At 51.3% G+C, this 15,727-nt stretch overlaps 1 long non-coding RNA gene across 2 annotated transcripts; it reads left to right on the top strand.

Moving 5' to 3' along the window:
- The first annotated feature begins 2,693 nt into the window (after positions 1 to 2,693).
- Positions 2,694 to 11,350, top strand: LOC140641116 (uncharacterized). Of its 2 annotated transcripts, XR_012037632.1 has the most exons (5): positions 2,694 to 2,846; positions 8,000 to 8,212; positions 8,383 to 8,553; positions 9,155 to 9,245; positions 10,311 to 11,350. It is a non-coding gene; the product is annotated as an uncharacterized lncRNA (long non-coding RNA). The 2 variants fall into 2 exon arrangements; XR_012037631.1 differs by lacking the exons at positions 8,000 to 8,212; positions 8,383 to 8,553; positions 9,155 to 9,245.
- The last annotated feature ends 4,377 nt before the right edge of the window (positions 11,351 to 15,727 follow it).

Here is a 15,727-nt window from a genome sequence, read left to right as displayed (position 1 = left end):
GGCTCAGCCACGGTGTTCTACCTAAGGACCTCCCGGGTCAACAATGTTCACTGAGCACCTACTGCCCAGCTGTGGCTCCTGGGCCAAATTGGATTCCATCTGCAAGTACCCCTGGGGAGTCTGTTGCACCAGGGGCAGCCCCTTCTATCAGCCAGCTGCTTTGAGCATCAGACCTGTGGCCCAGACCTGGAGCCTTGCAACTGTCAGCTCTCTTGAGTAAACCAAGCCTCAGAAACAGAGCAGCGTCTTCCCCACTGAAACTCTCAGCTCAGTGCTCCCTGTAAGAAGCCAAGGCTGAGTGGGGAGGAGGGTGAAACACCTGGAGATGACAGACAAGAAGGAAGAGGGGTAAGGGGTGATTCAATGACAGTAATGTTGAGACTTTAAGACTAGATCCCAGTACTGTCTGACCGGCACTAACCATCTTAGGCCATGCTCTCTGCTCACTGTGTTTTGGCGACCCACCCTGTGGGAGAGATGAGAGCACGGCCCACAGGGAGGATGATGGGGACCCCAGCAGCACCAAGAACGGGGGTGGATGGGAGTCACGGTTCCCTGGAGACGCTGCCACCATGAGTGAAGAGTCTGCACATTGGAGAAGCCCCCGTGGGAGGAGGTAGAATGGACAGAGGAGATGCTCTGGATCCCTTCTCACTTGTTCTGGTGACCCTCTGGGGAACCCAAGACGCTGAGCAGCACCTGCCTCCCTGGCATTGAGACCCCCAAGCCCGGCCCCAGCATCTCCTGATGGCTGAGGTGTCATCAAGAAGGCGAGTCTGCAGTCTGGGTGACCTTGGCTCCCAGTGCTGGAGGAGATGACAAATTTCTTTTCTTCCTGCTGAAAACATAATCCATCCTTTCATGGATCTCTAGGGACCGGCGGCACGGCATATGCATTATGGAAGCTTTTGCCTGGGCTCATTTCGGTTGTCTACAGGGCTGGCTCAGCGCCCACTCATCCTTAAGCCCTTCAGAGGCTAAGAGCATTTCAGTGCCAAGGGATGAATTCAGGGATGTTCCTGAAAAACACTTTATTTCTCTATCAACTGCCGCTGTCCTGATTTCTAGGCTTAAATTTCTTCAGACAAGAATCAAGTCCTCCCATGCGCCAGGCACTGGCTGTGCTACACACTTGGCAGCCCTCAGGTCCCCAGTCCAGACCCATGGACAGGAGGGTCTTCCCAGGGAACATAACGCAGACCTTGAGACCTGCAGGCTGAGGGGTGGGAAGGAAGCCTCTGTGAGGATGGGCTGGGGTAAACTGAGGCCAGACCACAGAAGGCCAAGGATGCCAGGCCATTGAGTTTGAACTTCATCCTGGGGAGTCCTTGAGCAGCATTAGTCAGGGAAATGTCACTAACAGATTTATATTCTAGAAGGATCATGCTGACAGCTTCTGGACAGCAGACCAGAAGGGTCTCTAGCAGGAGGGAGCATTACTGTAGCTCTCTGGGGAAAAAGAGCAGGTTAGATATCTCACACCATAAATCAGGATAATCTCTAAATGAATTAAAAATTAAATGTATAAATGAAGCCACAGAAGTATGGGAAGAATTGAGCTTTACAATCTTGAAGCAAAGGAAGGCTTTTCAAACTATGAGGCGTAATTTAACAACTGTAAAAGATGGATAGATCAAAACCTTGTGAAGCAAAAGCGACTGTAAGCAAAGTCAAAAGACCCAAGTGGGAAAAAAATATTTACAACTCAGATCACTGTCAGAGAGCTAATATCCCTAATATACAAAAAGCTCTTGGAAACTAAGGAGATAAAGACCAATGATGCAATAGGAAAAAAATGATGAAGAACGAGGACAGTGAAATACAGAAGGCCCTCAGACATAAACAATGCAAATTAAGAGAAATGCAAATTAGCCCTGCAGTGGCTTCTCACTATCCACTTGGCAGAAATGCAAATTTGACAGCACCCCTTTGTTGGTAAAAACTATGTAGGAAGAGATATCACCCCACAGACTCTGCAATGACTATCAAAACAGCAAGTACATTAACCTTTTGACCTAGCAATTCCACTTCTGCAAATGTATCCTTTAGATATATGCCTAAATGTTGAGAGCGACAGATGAGAAATCTAAGTGGAAATATGTATTTAAAAAAAAAAAGAAGAAGAAAATGTGCAGGGTGCCTGGGTGGCTCAGTCAGTTAAGCGTCTGCCTTGGGCTCAGGTCATGATCCCAGGGTCCTGAGACAGAGCCCTGTGTTGGGCTCCCTGCTCACTGAGGAGTCTGTTTCTCCCTCTCCCCCTACTCTTCACCCCCACTCTTGCTCATGTGTGCATTCTCTCTCTCTCTTTCTCTCTCTCTTTGAAATAAATAAATAAAATATTAAAAAAAAAAAAAAAAAAGAATGTGCATGGCACAGCAACCTGAACTGGATCCACCCTTCACCTTGCTCGGGCCTCTGGAGGCGGTTGCGTGAGGGGCCACCGTTGTCTCAGACTTCAGGTCAGTTCGGCCATGGGGCAGGGGCCAGGAGGAGAGAGCAGAGGTGTTGATCCCCCTGTACAGACATCTCTGGCCAACTGCACTCCTGACCGGAGGTCACGGCTCCTGCCCCGGCACCCCCGCTGGCCGTCTCCCTCCTTCCCTCGTCCCCAAGCCCCCTCGCTCAAAGCTCGGGCAGTAAGGATAAGGGCCGCCCCTTGTGACTTCACTACCTCCTGCCCACGCCTCCCCGAAGAGTCCTTCTTAGTAAACGCTCCTCGAATTGCCCAGTTTGAGTGAGCCATCTGTTTCCTGCCAGTCCCCTGCCGGATGCAGCAGCTATTTATAAAAAGGACGAGGACGTACTCTAGGTATCCGTCTGGGAAGATCTGCAGGGCGCATTATTAAGTAAGTATATAGTAGTTACCTGAGATGTGAGGACGCCGGAGGCAGAGGGAGAATAGGGCGCAGCATCTGCGTGTGTGCGCGCGTGCGCGTGTACGCGTGTGTGCATGTGGGTGTGGGTGTGGGTGTGCTTAAAGGAACGCAGCGGACCCATGGGAGGCTGAGAAGAGGGTGGTTGATGGGGGAACGGAGTAGGTACACGAGGGAATGGGCAGGTAGGACTTTCCTCTGTCTGTGTTTTCACATGCAGGGTCTCCCTGTGGGCTCCAGTCTCTCCGGCCCGGCCACACCCCCACGGGGGTCTCCCCTAAGTCAGCACCCCCTGCCCTGAGCTCAGGAACCTACGATTCCCTGTGCAAGCCTCCAAACAAGATTGGAGCAGAACAACACAGGAGGGATGCCCGAACTCCACTCCCGGGCCCTCCAACACGTCCATGAACCCTACTAAACCATGGGATCTCCAAATAATTAGTTGTCAAGGAAAAATAAATCACTTGCGGGGTCTGAGCCTCTCCCAGGACCTCAGAGGATCCAGAGGCCCCTCCCTTTCCTGCCCTCAAGCACACATTTCCTGGGCCCCTCCCCTCCTCCTCCTCCCAGGACACACTGTGTAGAGCCCCACCCCCAACTCTGAAGGCCCCTCCTGGCCTACCCTGACCTCAGTGTCTCAAGACCAAGTTCCATGTGCTATAAGTTTGTGCGCTGGGCTGGCCTTCACACTCAGCTTGGCCATGAGTGGAGTGCTGAGCCTCTCTGGTCTTTGGGGGTCCCATGTATAAACCCAGGAGCATTCCAGTCCCCACTTCCCAGGGCTGCAGAAGCGGTGATGGAGATGCTGTGGATGGCACCCTTTGCACCGTGCCAGCACACAACATACACACATACAAGACATTCATTTGGTAGAAGGTCAGATGCCAGAGGAGGGCAAGGGAAAGGGCCAGCCTGAATGGGACCTGGGTTTCCCTTGTGAAGAATTCATTTCTGAGCCATAGTCTTCCCTGCTGAGAGGCTGGGCAGGCACTTTAAGCCCCAGATTAGGGCTGGGCACTTTACAGCTTTTTGCTTATTGAAGCATCGAACCAGCTCCATGGTAAATGTTAGCCCATTCTGCAGATGGGAAAGTGAAGGCTCAGAGAGCCCAGGCTGGCCTCCCTGACTGCTGCGGGTGATCTGTACCTAGCCTCAGACTCCTATCCATGGCTCTTCCATCAGGGTCTGCAGCCTAGCGTGCCTGGCCCCCCTGGACTCCTGGAGTCTTCTGGGGCCCCCCACTCCCCCACCCTGCTGCTCAGCCCCTGCCTGTCCTCACCACCTGGCTCCCGAGGGCTCTGGCTCTCACTGCCTGCTGGACAAGCAGCTCTCCTGAGCAGTTCTGGGTAGCTAGCCCAGCTTCCAGCTCTTCTCTTGCCCACTGCCCCATCTCCCTAAGGGACAACCACACTGGCTCCCCACCTCATCTCCCATCCAAGGGAGGCTCCCACCTTCACTGTCCAAACTGCAAAGTCCAGGAGCCAGACTGTCACTGGCCAGCCAGTGCCCTGGCTCCGTGCACCTCCATGACAGCCCACCTGGGCACAGGGGCACAAGTCCAAGCGCAGACCCTTCCACCTGGGGAAGTGGAGGGGTGAGGACAGAGGGCAGCCACTCAGGATGCCACCAGAAAGAGCTGTGTGGGCTACTGGAGAGATGGAACTCCCGCCCAGCATCGCAGACTGGAGTCTTAGGTGGATCTGAGGAGGGTGTCCAGTGAAGGAAACGCTGGTGGCTCTTCTCGGAGTGCAGCTCCACTAGTGACCAGATCCAGGCCCTGTTAAGCAAGCTGGGGTATTGTGGCAAACACAAGGGACAGCAGTAGCGGCCAGTCCTGCAGCCAGAGCCCAAAGACAGAGCAGGGGCTCCTGTCAGACCAAGGTGTCCAGGATGCTGGCATCACAGACCAACGGGGCTCATGCTCCCACATGGCCGGGGCTGTGCCGCTAGCTGAATCCTCCTGCCCTGGTGAGCTGGGGCCTGGCCCAGAGTTCTGGAAAGGTGTAGGTTGAGGCTCAGTGAAGGATCAGCAGGAGTACAGAGGCACCTAAGGCACGCCCTCTTCCCCTCCTTCCCCGCAACCCTGGTGTAGACAGCGAGCAGGACAACGCCCCAGAAACAGTGGCTGGACCAAGAAAGCCAGCAATTCACCTCCTCCCCTGCCCTCCAGACCCAGGCCCAGGGGGTACAGGAGGGAATGGGTTCTTCTGCTGTTTTCTGTTTCATTCCTTTTCCCGGTGGTTGGCAGGAGATTTGAGATGATTTCCATTGTCTTTGTCTAAGTGAGTTGCTGAGAGTAATTTATCATTAAACTAAGCATGGCAGGAGTGGTCAGAGCCCCCTACCTGTGACAGGTCCCTGCCCACACCAGCTACCCACATTGGGAGCAGTGCCCTAGTCTACACTGGGATCCACACAGGGAGCACTGCCCCCATCCACATGGGAGCACTTCCCACTCCCTTCTCCCCATGGGAGCACCTCCTACTCCCTTGTCCCCATGGGAGCACTCCCCACTGACCCCATAATTTACTCTCTGGCTGACAGGGCAGCCCTGAACCAGGACCCCTGGCCCATTTCAGGACCAGACCTTGGAAGCCACCTGTGGGCTGTAATTCTCCCCCTCAGAGTTTGAATCTCAACAAGCCTTCTTTGTGGACTCCGAAAGTTGGTGCCGTGTGTAAAGGAAGACTGGGGCCTGAGAAAGTCCCTTTGAAGCCCCTGTGTGTGGCTCAGTCGGTTCCTTGTAGTTGGCCACAGAAGCCCTTAGACATTGGTGAGCGACTTGACATTCCAGCCGCCCTCCCTGGGCTGTAATCCTGCCATGAGCTTTCAGGAATATGCACCCGCTTCTCTGGGCATGAACCCAGTCGCTCCAGGCCAGAGGGGCACGGAGGCAGCCCAGAGACAGGCATGCCAAGGGAAGAATGAAAGAGTCTGAGGGAAGGCAGAGGCTCAGATTCCACAACTGGGAGGGACAAGGAAGCCGAGAAGGCGGCAAGACCCGTGGCTGATGATGTAACAGGCTGACAGGGGTGCAGGGGGCAGAACTGGGGCCAGTGCTCTGGGGCCCCAACTCCCTGCTGGATCAAAGGCTCCCAACCCTCCAAAGCCTGTGGACACAAGGGACAGCCGGTGCCCGAGTTCTGGCCAAGCCAGCCAGAGAGTGCCCCAAATGCTCAGGACAGCAGGGTGGTGGCTGCATGCCAGTGGTCTCTTCTGAGTGGAAGGGGAGAGGTCGCAGTCTGCTTATTTATTTGACATTGGCAAAACATTTGAAATGCTACTAATAAAACTGTAGGTACCCTTGAGCATCCCAAGCCCACCACTCCGTTTGCAAAGGTAAGCCAGGCTGTCGGCCGTGGCACGGGCGTGTGTGTGTGTGTGTGTGTCTGTACCTGCATGTTTGCCCACAAGCCTGTAAGATAACACTGCAGCCAAGAGCCATATATGTGGACTCACACGCAAGTGCAGCTCTAGGTGCCAGGGGTGCAATCGAAGACAAGGAGCAACTTTCATAGCCATCAGCAGCCCAGCTGCCCGCCAGCATACCTGTATCATCTGCTCAGGCTGCCATGCCAAGTACCAAGGGCTGAGGAGCTTCAACAATAGAAATCTCTTTCCACACAGTCCTGAAGGCCAGACGTCCAAGATCGAGGTGTCAGCAGGGTTAGTTTCTCCTGAGGCCTCTCTCCTTGCCCTATAGATGGCCACCTTCTCACGTAGTTGTCCCTCTGGGTGCATCTGTGTCCTAATCTCCTCTCATCATAAGGACACCAGTTATACTGGGTTCAGGCCCACTCACATGACCTCATTCTTACCTAGAACAGTCACATTTTGAGGTATATATGAATTTCATATATTGGACATAGGACAATTCAGTCCAAAACATCTGTGCCCTGTACCAACTAGGAATCAATTTGGCTAAGAGTAACAGGAACTGAAAACAAACCAGATAGAAGTGTAGGCATCTCTTGTATGAAAGGCCAGAGGTGGGCAAGCTAGGGCTTCCTAGCAGCTCTGCTCACCCAAAGTTCCCAGGAACCTGGCTGGTGGCTCCATCCTGCCTGGCCTCCTTTCCCTAGATCTTCTGACTGATGCTGCAGTTCCAGCCAACACAGCTGCATTCCCAACCTCAGGAAGGAGGAAAGGATAAGGGGAAAGGGATGAACGGTACCCACTGGCTATCTTTCAAGGAAGATTCCAGAAATTGCCCCTCCACCCTTCTCCTTACATGTCAATGCCTGAACCTAATCATGTGGCCACACCTGCTTGCAAAGGAGAACATGAGTCTCAGCCTTGATTCTGGGAGCAACTAAAGTGTGGAGTCTGGTCATTACTGAGTAACAGGACGTGAGGAATAGAGGCACGCTCTAGTCTCCATCGCATATTCATGTCAGCAATTATCACTTTATCCTTTGCACTCACCTAACGTGGCTTCACACTCTTGTTTTAATTTGCAGTTTCCCCATAATTAGTGATGTCCGCCAGCAGCATGTTTGAAGTTTCCCATCTTAGCATTTCCCAAATTTTCTCTTCTTGGAATTGCCGGTCTTCCTTGTGGTTTGCTTTGTCTTTTCTTTATTGATTTGTAGAACTGCTTACATATCCTAGTATTAATCCTTGGTCCTTTTTTTATATGTCACAGAGTTTTGCTCCTTGTCTGCCATGTGTTACATTTGTTTCTGGCATCTGTAGTCAGAAAGACGATTTTTGGTTTCATATTATACACTGTAGCCTTCCGTTGTGGTTGATTTTTCTTTTTCTTTTAATATTTCATTTATTTATTCATGAGAGACACACAGAGAGAGAGAGGCAGAGACACAGGCAGAGGGAAAAGCAGGATCCGTGTAGGGAGCCCAATGCGGGACTCGATCCCAGGACCCCAGGAACATGACTTGAGCTGAAGGCAGACGTTCAATCACTGAGCCACCCAGGTGCCCCTGTGGTTGATTTTTTTCACTGGTGTGTCCTTTATTTATAGCATTATGTGCACCAAGCTGGTAACCGTATTCTCTACGCGCTTTAATACTTTATTCTTTCGTTTCTTCTGTTAGGTCTTTGACTGATATGATTTTTTTTTTCCTAAGCCATGAGGTAAGATCTAATTTATTTATTTTTCCTGAGAGTGGGTCACCATCTTGGCCCATTTGCCTCTGGCTCCTTCTGGGCCCTGGCTTAGCCCCATCGCACAGGGAGCTGACCCCACGGGCCACCTGGCTTCTGGCTGGATTGAAGGGCAGAAGAAAAGCACAGCCAGCATGCTCCTGCCCCTCCCCACTCTGCCCAGGTGGCCTCTCTGGAAAGAACCACACCCACTCCATGACTCCAGCTGTCCCTGGGTAAGCCCACCATGCTCCCAACCCCCACTGGCTGGCCCCAACCCACTGTGTCCCCTCACCTCGGCGGGCTGGGCTGTCTCTCTGGCCCCTGCTGGCTTCTCCGCTCTCCCATCACCTGTGCAACCAGTACCCTGTATCCATTCCTTCTATTTTATTTTATTCTTTTAAAGATTTTATTTATTTGAGAGAGAGACATGAGTAAGAGAGAACATGAGTGGGGGGAAGGGAAGAAGAGGAAGCAGACTCCCCACTGAGCAGGGAGCCCCATTCGGAACTCAATCCCAGGACCTAGGGATCACATCCTGAGCTGAAGGCAGACGCTTAACCACTGAGCCACCCAGGTAACCCCTTCTATTTTAAATATTCTTCTCCTTTCTTGAGTATGCCCTGACCGAGACAACAAGCCAATTTTCCCTATTTATTAAAAAAAGGAAAGGAAAATGATCTTCCCACGGAGTGGAAATGCTACCTTTTCTTGCACTGAATTCCCAGAGGCTGTATGCACAAATCATTCTAGATCATTCTGGATCATCAACCCCAACCCCAGGGCTGTTGTGGTTCTCATGCCGACACCACACGATTCCAAGCTCTAGAGATCCCAGAATTCTGGGAGAACCCAATACTATTCTTCATCAGAAGCACTTTATTTATCTTGCCTGTGATGTCTTCCTTATGAATGTTGGGGTCAGGTTAAGGAACTTCATGAAAAATTCCCCCTACTGAGATTTTGGCTGCGATTTCCCTGAGGAGCAAGAAGTCTTCAGGATAGAAGTTGAGTAGATGTTTCTCACCATTGACTGAGATTTTCTGTTGTGCTCCTCATAGAGGTTTTGTGATTCCCAACATTTGAATCCTCCCACTTTGGGCCAGATTCATTCCCAGGTATTTTCCAGATTCTGAAGCTCATGTAACTGGCATGATGTGTTTCTACCACATCTCTAGTTATTGCTGCCGTGAGGAACGTTACCACTCTTCGTGTCGATCTGGTTTGCCATATTGCTGGACTCTCTAATTAACTCCAGTAATTTAACAGGTGACTGAGTCTTCTTGGATTTTCTAGATAGAGGGGCATATCTAACTGTAATAATGACAGTTTCTGTTTCCTTCCTTTGCAATTTTAGCTTCTTTATTGCCAAGACTCCATATTTCAACTAGAAGCCATGAAAAGCACTTGAATTTATCTCAATCCTGGCTTTCAATAGGAATTGGCCTAATATTTCACCATTAGATATGACATTTGCTTGAGATTTCTGACAGATGTCCTTTATCAAGTTAAGGAATTTGTCTTTTATTCCTGAGAGTTTAGGGGGATTTTTTTGTTTTGTTTTGTTGTTTTAATCAGGATTAAAGGAGGTTCTGCTATCAGTAGTAGTATTCATTGGGATCAACCATTCCACTGGGAAAAAGCAGAACAATTGGACCAAATCTTTTTAAATCTGTCAGGGTGCATCAGAAAGCTAACAAGATAATGAAGAATTCCTGAGCCAGGTTGGGAGATCCTCAGAGAGGATGGAGGCCCAGGAGGTAAACCCTATGTTGGTAGTCAGAACTCGAAGTCAGCTCCAGGACCCCTCCCTGCTGGTGTACACACCTTCTTCAGGTTATTCCATCAAATATTCAGGTAGCCACTTCTGAGGAATGAATTTTGCAAGTGTGATTAATGTTCCAAATCACTTGATGTTGTGATAGGGAGAGTATCCCTGGTTGGCCTGACCTAATCAGGTGAGCCCTTAAAAGGGACAAGTTTCTTCCCAGCAAAGGAGATTCTACGTGTGGGAGAGAGTCTCTTTTGCTGGCCTGAAAGATGCAGAAGGCAAGAGACACAGGCAGCCTGTAGGAGCTGAGGGCAGCCCCTGGCTGCCAGCCAACAAGGAAACAGGGACCTCAGACCCATAAATGCAAGGAATAAGTTCTACCAATGATCCAAATGAGCTTGGAAGCTGGCGCTGAGCTCCAGGTGAGAGGCAGCCCATATGACACCTTGATTTCAGCCCAATGAGACCCTAAGCAGAGAGCCCAGTCCTCTGACCTACACACCTGTGAGCTAACGAACAACTGTTGTAAGCTGCTGCTAAATTTGTTGTGATTTGTTACGCAGGGAAGAAAACAAATACATTTGCTACTTCCAGAGAAGGCAGCCAAGACCCCAAGTGACATTCTGATAGCTTCACCAAGGGATCGAGGCCAGGCCCTACTGTCTGAAAACTGAAAAATACATCTTGAACTAATTCATGGATCAAAGGGCGGGGTGGTATCACAATGTGAGTCAGAAAATACACTGAACAGAGTGGTAACGAAAAATGCTATCAAAGTTTGGGTGATTGTAGCTGACGCCATGCTTGCTGGGAAACACGGTTTTGAACAGAAGTATTACAAAAGACAAGGTTGGAAATAACAGCAAAATGAACCAAAGTCTGTGAAAGGAAAGAGGTGATTAAAATATAAGCGGACACCAACTAACTTTTTCAGGCAACAGGTAAAAAGGTCCCACCAAGCCAAAAGTTTGTTCTTTAAAAAGCAAAATAAAATCGATAAGACCTGCAGAGCTGGAGCAGGATAAAAATGGAGAAGGTACAAGAAAATCATGTCAGAAATGAGAATGAAGATGGCGCTGTGGATCTCACAGATGTTCAGAAGATGAGAGACAGGAGTTAAGCAGAGTCACCATAGAACCACCAGTTCGGGCCCCAGGGACCTACCCAGGAGAACAGGACAGACGCTCACCTAGAAGCGTGTCTGCAGGCATCCGCAGCAGTGTTGTTCAAAGTAGGCAAAAAGGAGAGACAAGTCAGATGCCCACCAGCTGATGAACGAGTAACAAACTTATCCACCCAAGGGAATAGTATGAGCCACCAAGAGGAGCCACCAAGAGGAACCACCAAGCTCACCAGGTGACAACATGAATGAACCTCGAGAATCTTGTGCTGAGTGGAGGAAGCCAGCCACAAAGTCCACATGGTGAACCTGTTTATAGGAAGTGTCCAGAACAGGCAAATCCATAGAGACAGAAAAGCACATGAGCAGTTGCCAGGGGCTGAGGGAGGAGGACTCGGACTGTGGATGGGCATGGAGGTCCTTGGAGATGATGAAAATGTTCCAGAATTAAACAGTGGTGATGGTTGCACAACATCGTGAATATCCTAAGACCCACTGAGTTGTATGCTTTAATATATGCAGTGTATTTTCTTTCTTTTTTTTTCTTTTTTTTTAATTTTTATTTATTTATGATAGTCACACACAGAGAGAGAGAGAGGCAGAGACACAGGCAAAGGGAAAAGCAGGCTCCATGCACCGGGAGCCCGATGTGGGATTCGATCCCGGGTCTCCAGGATCGCGCCCTGGGCCAAGGCAGGCGCCAAACCGCTGCGCCACCCAGGGATCCCTGCAGTGTATTTTCTTAATAGATGAATTGTGTCTCAATAAAAAATTGCAAAGAAGAAAGAATTGAGAGGTTATCACGAACAAATGCGTGCCCGCGTGGGGCAGCTCATAGCACACCACCCTCAGCGCCTCTGTTCTCCACTTGTCTGAGTGTGTGATGCAGGACAGCTCCCGGGGCCTGAGTTCGCTTGACCTTGGTTCATTGACTAGCCCAGATTCAACAAGAATCTGCTTCAATTACAGATCCTCAGGAGAAAGCAGTTGTTTGACTGAGCTGGGGTCAGTTGTCCACCCTGGTCAGACCAAGTGTGGCCAAGGCAACGGGGCCACATGGCATAAGCTTAGCTGTGCCAACCCAACCTTGGGAGGGTTGGGGAGCAGTTCTCAGAGAACATAGACTGGACAAATACTCCCCAAAGGTGGCCAGTCTCCTCCAAATTGTCTCTGTCCCTCGCTCCATGAAGAGTCCAGAATTGATGTCCAAACACTGACATCCCAGCGGATTGCACAGAGGACAATCATGTCCTCCACTGTACTAGTTCTCTGCCGCTTATAATGTGATCTTGCCACACTGTTGGCTCAACCTGAGCATAGTCACCATGCTTGTTTCTTATGGCCACTGTAGCAAATTTCCACAAATTCAGTGGCTTAAAACAATGCATATTTATTCTATTGTGGTCCTAGAAGTCAGAAGTCCAAAATCAGTCTCACTAGGCTAACGTCAAGCCATTGAGAGGCTGGTTCCCTGTGGAGGCTCCAGGGAAGAATAATCCACTTCCTTAAGTTGTTCAGCTTCTACGGCTGCCTGGCCTCTGGTGGCCTCCCACCGTCTTCACAGTGTCGCTCTTTGCTTTGAAAAGCCCCTCCTGCTTTAATGCCGTCCTATCTCTGTTTTCAACCACCACATCTCCTTCTCCATTCAAGTCTCCCCCAGCTCCCCTCTTACAAGGACACTTGCTAATCACATTTGGAGCCATCCTCATAATCCAGGATAATCTCCCTGTCTCGAGATCCTTAATCACATCTGCAAAGTCCCTTTTACCAAATAAGGTAATATTCAAAGGTTCCAGGGATTAGAATGTGGACAAAATGGGGGAGGGAGACACTATTCAGCCTCTGGTCACCCCAAGTCTCTGCTCTTTGTGCATGACATTGCCCACCCTCCACGGCCCAGGCTTGGGCTCAACTCTTGGCATCAGGGCCAGTGGCCCTTGGCTGGGCCCTGTGCTCCTCCTGAGGAAGGAGCTGCCCTCAAGCAGGCAACACAGCTAAAGTCCCTGCAGACAACATAGAGGGTGTGTTTGCCAGGAGGACCAGGACCCTGCAACCCCACAGGGCAGGAGCCACTGCCTGAGGATCCTTGGACTGGTGCCCCGAACAACTCTTTGCCACACTGAGCTGTGAGAAGGAGGTGATCTGAAAGGTGTCAGCCCACCCGGGCATGTGTGCTTGGCTTGCCTTCCCTGCAGGATGGCAACTACCCACAGGTGGTCTAGCCCTTGAAGCAGCTCCCCACGATGGGGAACAGGAAGAGAATGTGGCTGACCCCAGAGGCCAGGGTTGCAGAGGACCCTGAATGCCAAGCGAAAAGGTTTGGGCCTTTGCCCAAGAGAAACAGGACAGTAGCTCCAGAAGCATCTGAAACAAGAGAGCACTGTGGCTAGAAGAGTTTATCCCATACATTGTGGGGCAGTGGCAGTGTGGCCCAGACCGCAGATGATGGAAGCAGAGCCTGGGGGTCCCGGACACAGCCAGGTGCTGTGCACAGCTCTGCAGAGAGACAGGACACAAGGCTGGGGATCAGGGACACAGGACAATGGAGGGTCCTGGAGGTCTGGGCTGCCGAGGCAGGCTTCTCAAGCCCTCAGTGCTCAGGGAGGGATTTGCTTTAAAGGAAAATGGTCCTGGGCAGACATCACGGGTTAGCGTGTAGCAGAGCCACCTACCCAGGCGCCCTCCTGCTGCTGTGTGTTATTAAATTATTCCTGGGGAATTTAGGAGAGAGGCATGAATAATTCAAAACGAGGGATAAAGTCAAATCTAATCAAGTCTGTCTGCTGGCTTGAACTTTGGCATGAAGGCCGGGGTGTGCAAGGAGAGTCTGCGGGAGCCTGAAATGAGAACCTGAGGCTGGGATTTGCACTCAGACATTTCAGAGGAAGCTCCACCATAGAGCCCAGACCACGGCTGCAGCAGTGACTCCCCCTCCCAGAGTCCCGGGGCCTGTGTGTCCCCACTGTCCCACACAGCACAGCTTGGTAGCTGAGGCTTGGTGTGGGCACTCTAGCCGTGCCACTTTGGGAAGGTGCTTGACCCTGCCAGGCCTCAATTTCCTTGTCTATAAAATGGGAATAAGAGTGCGATCTGCCTCATGAAGTTGCTTTGAGCATCCAGTGAATAATTGGTGCCGGCAGCATCTCATGCCAACCCCAAATGCAGGCTGGGGGCCTTTGGCGTCACACCATCCTTCATAAAAACACTTGTCTTTCAGGTCAGGACAACATTCTGAATCTTAATAAGTACACGTGCCCATATATGTGTTAATTTATATTATGATAGAAATGCATCTTTCTCGTGAAAGCTACATGTCCATCTGAAAGTTTGAGAGAAGGGAGTCTGATATTTTCTCCCAAATGTCCACACAGAGCTATGGGTTTTGAAAGGTGAGTGATGGAGACACAAGGACACATCATGAGTGCTGACAAGGGCATGTCCCACCTCATCAGAATGAGGTCAGTGGTGGGGACCGTCAATAGGGGGACCACAGTGGCAGTGGCCAGTGGCCCCCCCTTGCTCAGGGAGCACCTCCAGCTTCCCACAAACTCCCTCCTGCTCTCACAGCTGTCCACACCACTCTGACCACCCAGGACGTCCCCACCAGACTGCACCCTGTCACCTGCGCTGTCCCTAGGGGTCAGGTGTGGCGGCTGCTGGCTGCTTGTGACAGTCCCACCTACACAGCATTCCTGTGTTGCCACCCTAGCAGGACAGATTGGTCCCTGTTGCCACCCCAGCAGGCTATGAGATCTCATGCCAGGGGCACTATGGATCCTCTAGGCACAGGGGGGTGTGCTGGCTCCGGACCTGGAAGCTTCTCCTCGCTCAAGACCCTCAGGAGGGCTTACCTGGCCCTGCGGCGGGGGCCCAGGCTCCATAGCCCTGTCTGTAGCAGGGCTTGCCCCAGACTTGGACCTGAGGAAGGACCACTCACTTCCATCAGCAGCCCCGCCCTGTCCCCGGGGCCAAGCCAGGTGCCTCCCCACCTCTCCGCCTCTCCGTCCCCATCTGTAACAAAACGAGAGTGAGCACACTGTTCCAGTACTGGCTTGATTGCAACTGTTAATCACAACTGTTTTGGGATGAATCCTCATCCTCATGGTGAAGCCCTACCCCTTAATACCTCGGAACGTGACTGTCTTTGGAGAAGGGGTCTTTAAAGAGGTGACTAAGGTAAGAAGAGGTCACGTATGCATGAATCGCGTCCTGATCCGAAGGGGAGATTAGGTCCCAGATGGGCACAGAAGGAAGACAGAGGGAAGCCACACAGCACACATCCATCCACGGGTGGAGGAAGGAGGCCTCAGAAGCCACCACCCCTGCCTATGCCTTAATGTTGGGCTACCAGCCTCCAGAACCAGGAGAAGTCAATTTCTATTGCTTAAGGACCCAACCCGAGCGGCCTGATACAGGCACATGAACTCTTTCTACAGCAATTCCTCCCACAACGTTTTCCTGGCACCTGACCTTCCGTGCAGGCCAGCCTTCTTGGAACCTGGTCTAGGGATTTCCAGCACCCCCAACCAATCCCAGTAGGGGAGCTACAAGGAGCCAGTGATGGGGCATCTGCTGACTTGGGCAACCACCTGTGGTCAGGGCATTGGGCAGGAGGGGATGGTGTGGCATTTCAGATTCTCCTGCATCTACTGAGGTGTGGAAGACCCGAGGAGGGGTGGGGCTCCTGGCATGATCCAACTCAGGACCAAGATGCATAGATGAAGAGATGCCAGAGGTGGGTGCGATTGGCATTGAGGCAAGGAAACCCCCCACACACACTTCCTGGAAACCAAGCAGAGCTGTGTTAGTGGTGAGAAGCAGGCAGCACAGAGAGGACAAGACAGGAGGGGTCCAGAAAGG

Source organism: Canis lupus, chromosome 10 (genome assembly GCF_048164855.1).
Source record: "Canis lupus baileyi chromosome 10, mCanLup2.hap1, whole genome shotgun sequence".
NCBI classification, from domain to species: Eukaryota; Metazoa; Chordata; class Mammalia; order Carnivora; family Canidae; genus Canis; species Canis lupus.
This window is presented reverse-complemented; position numbering and strand designations above follow the sequence as displayed.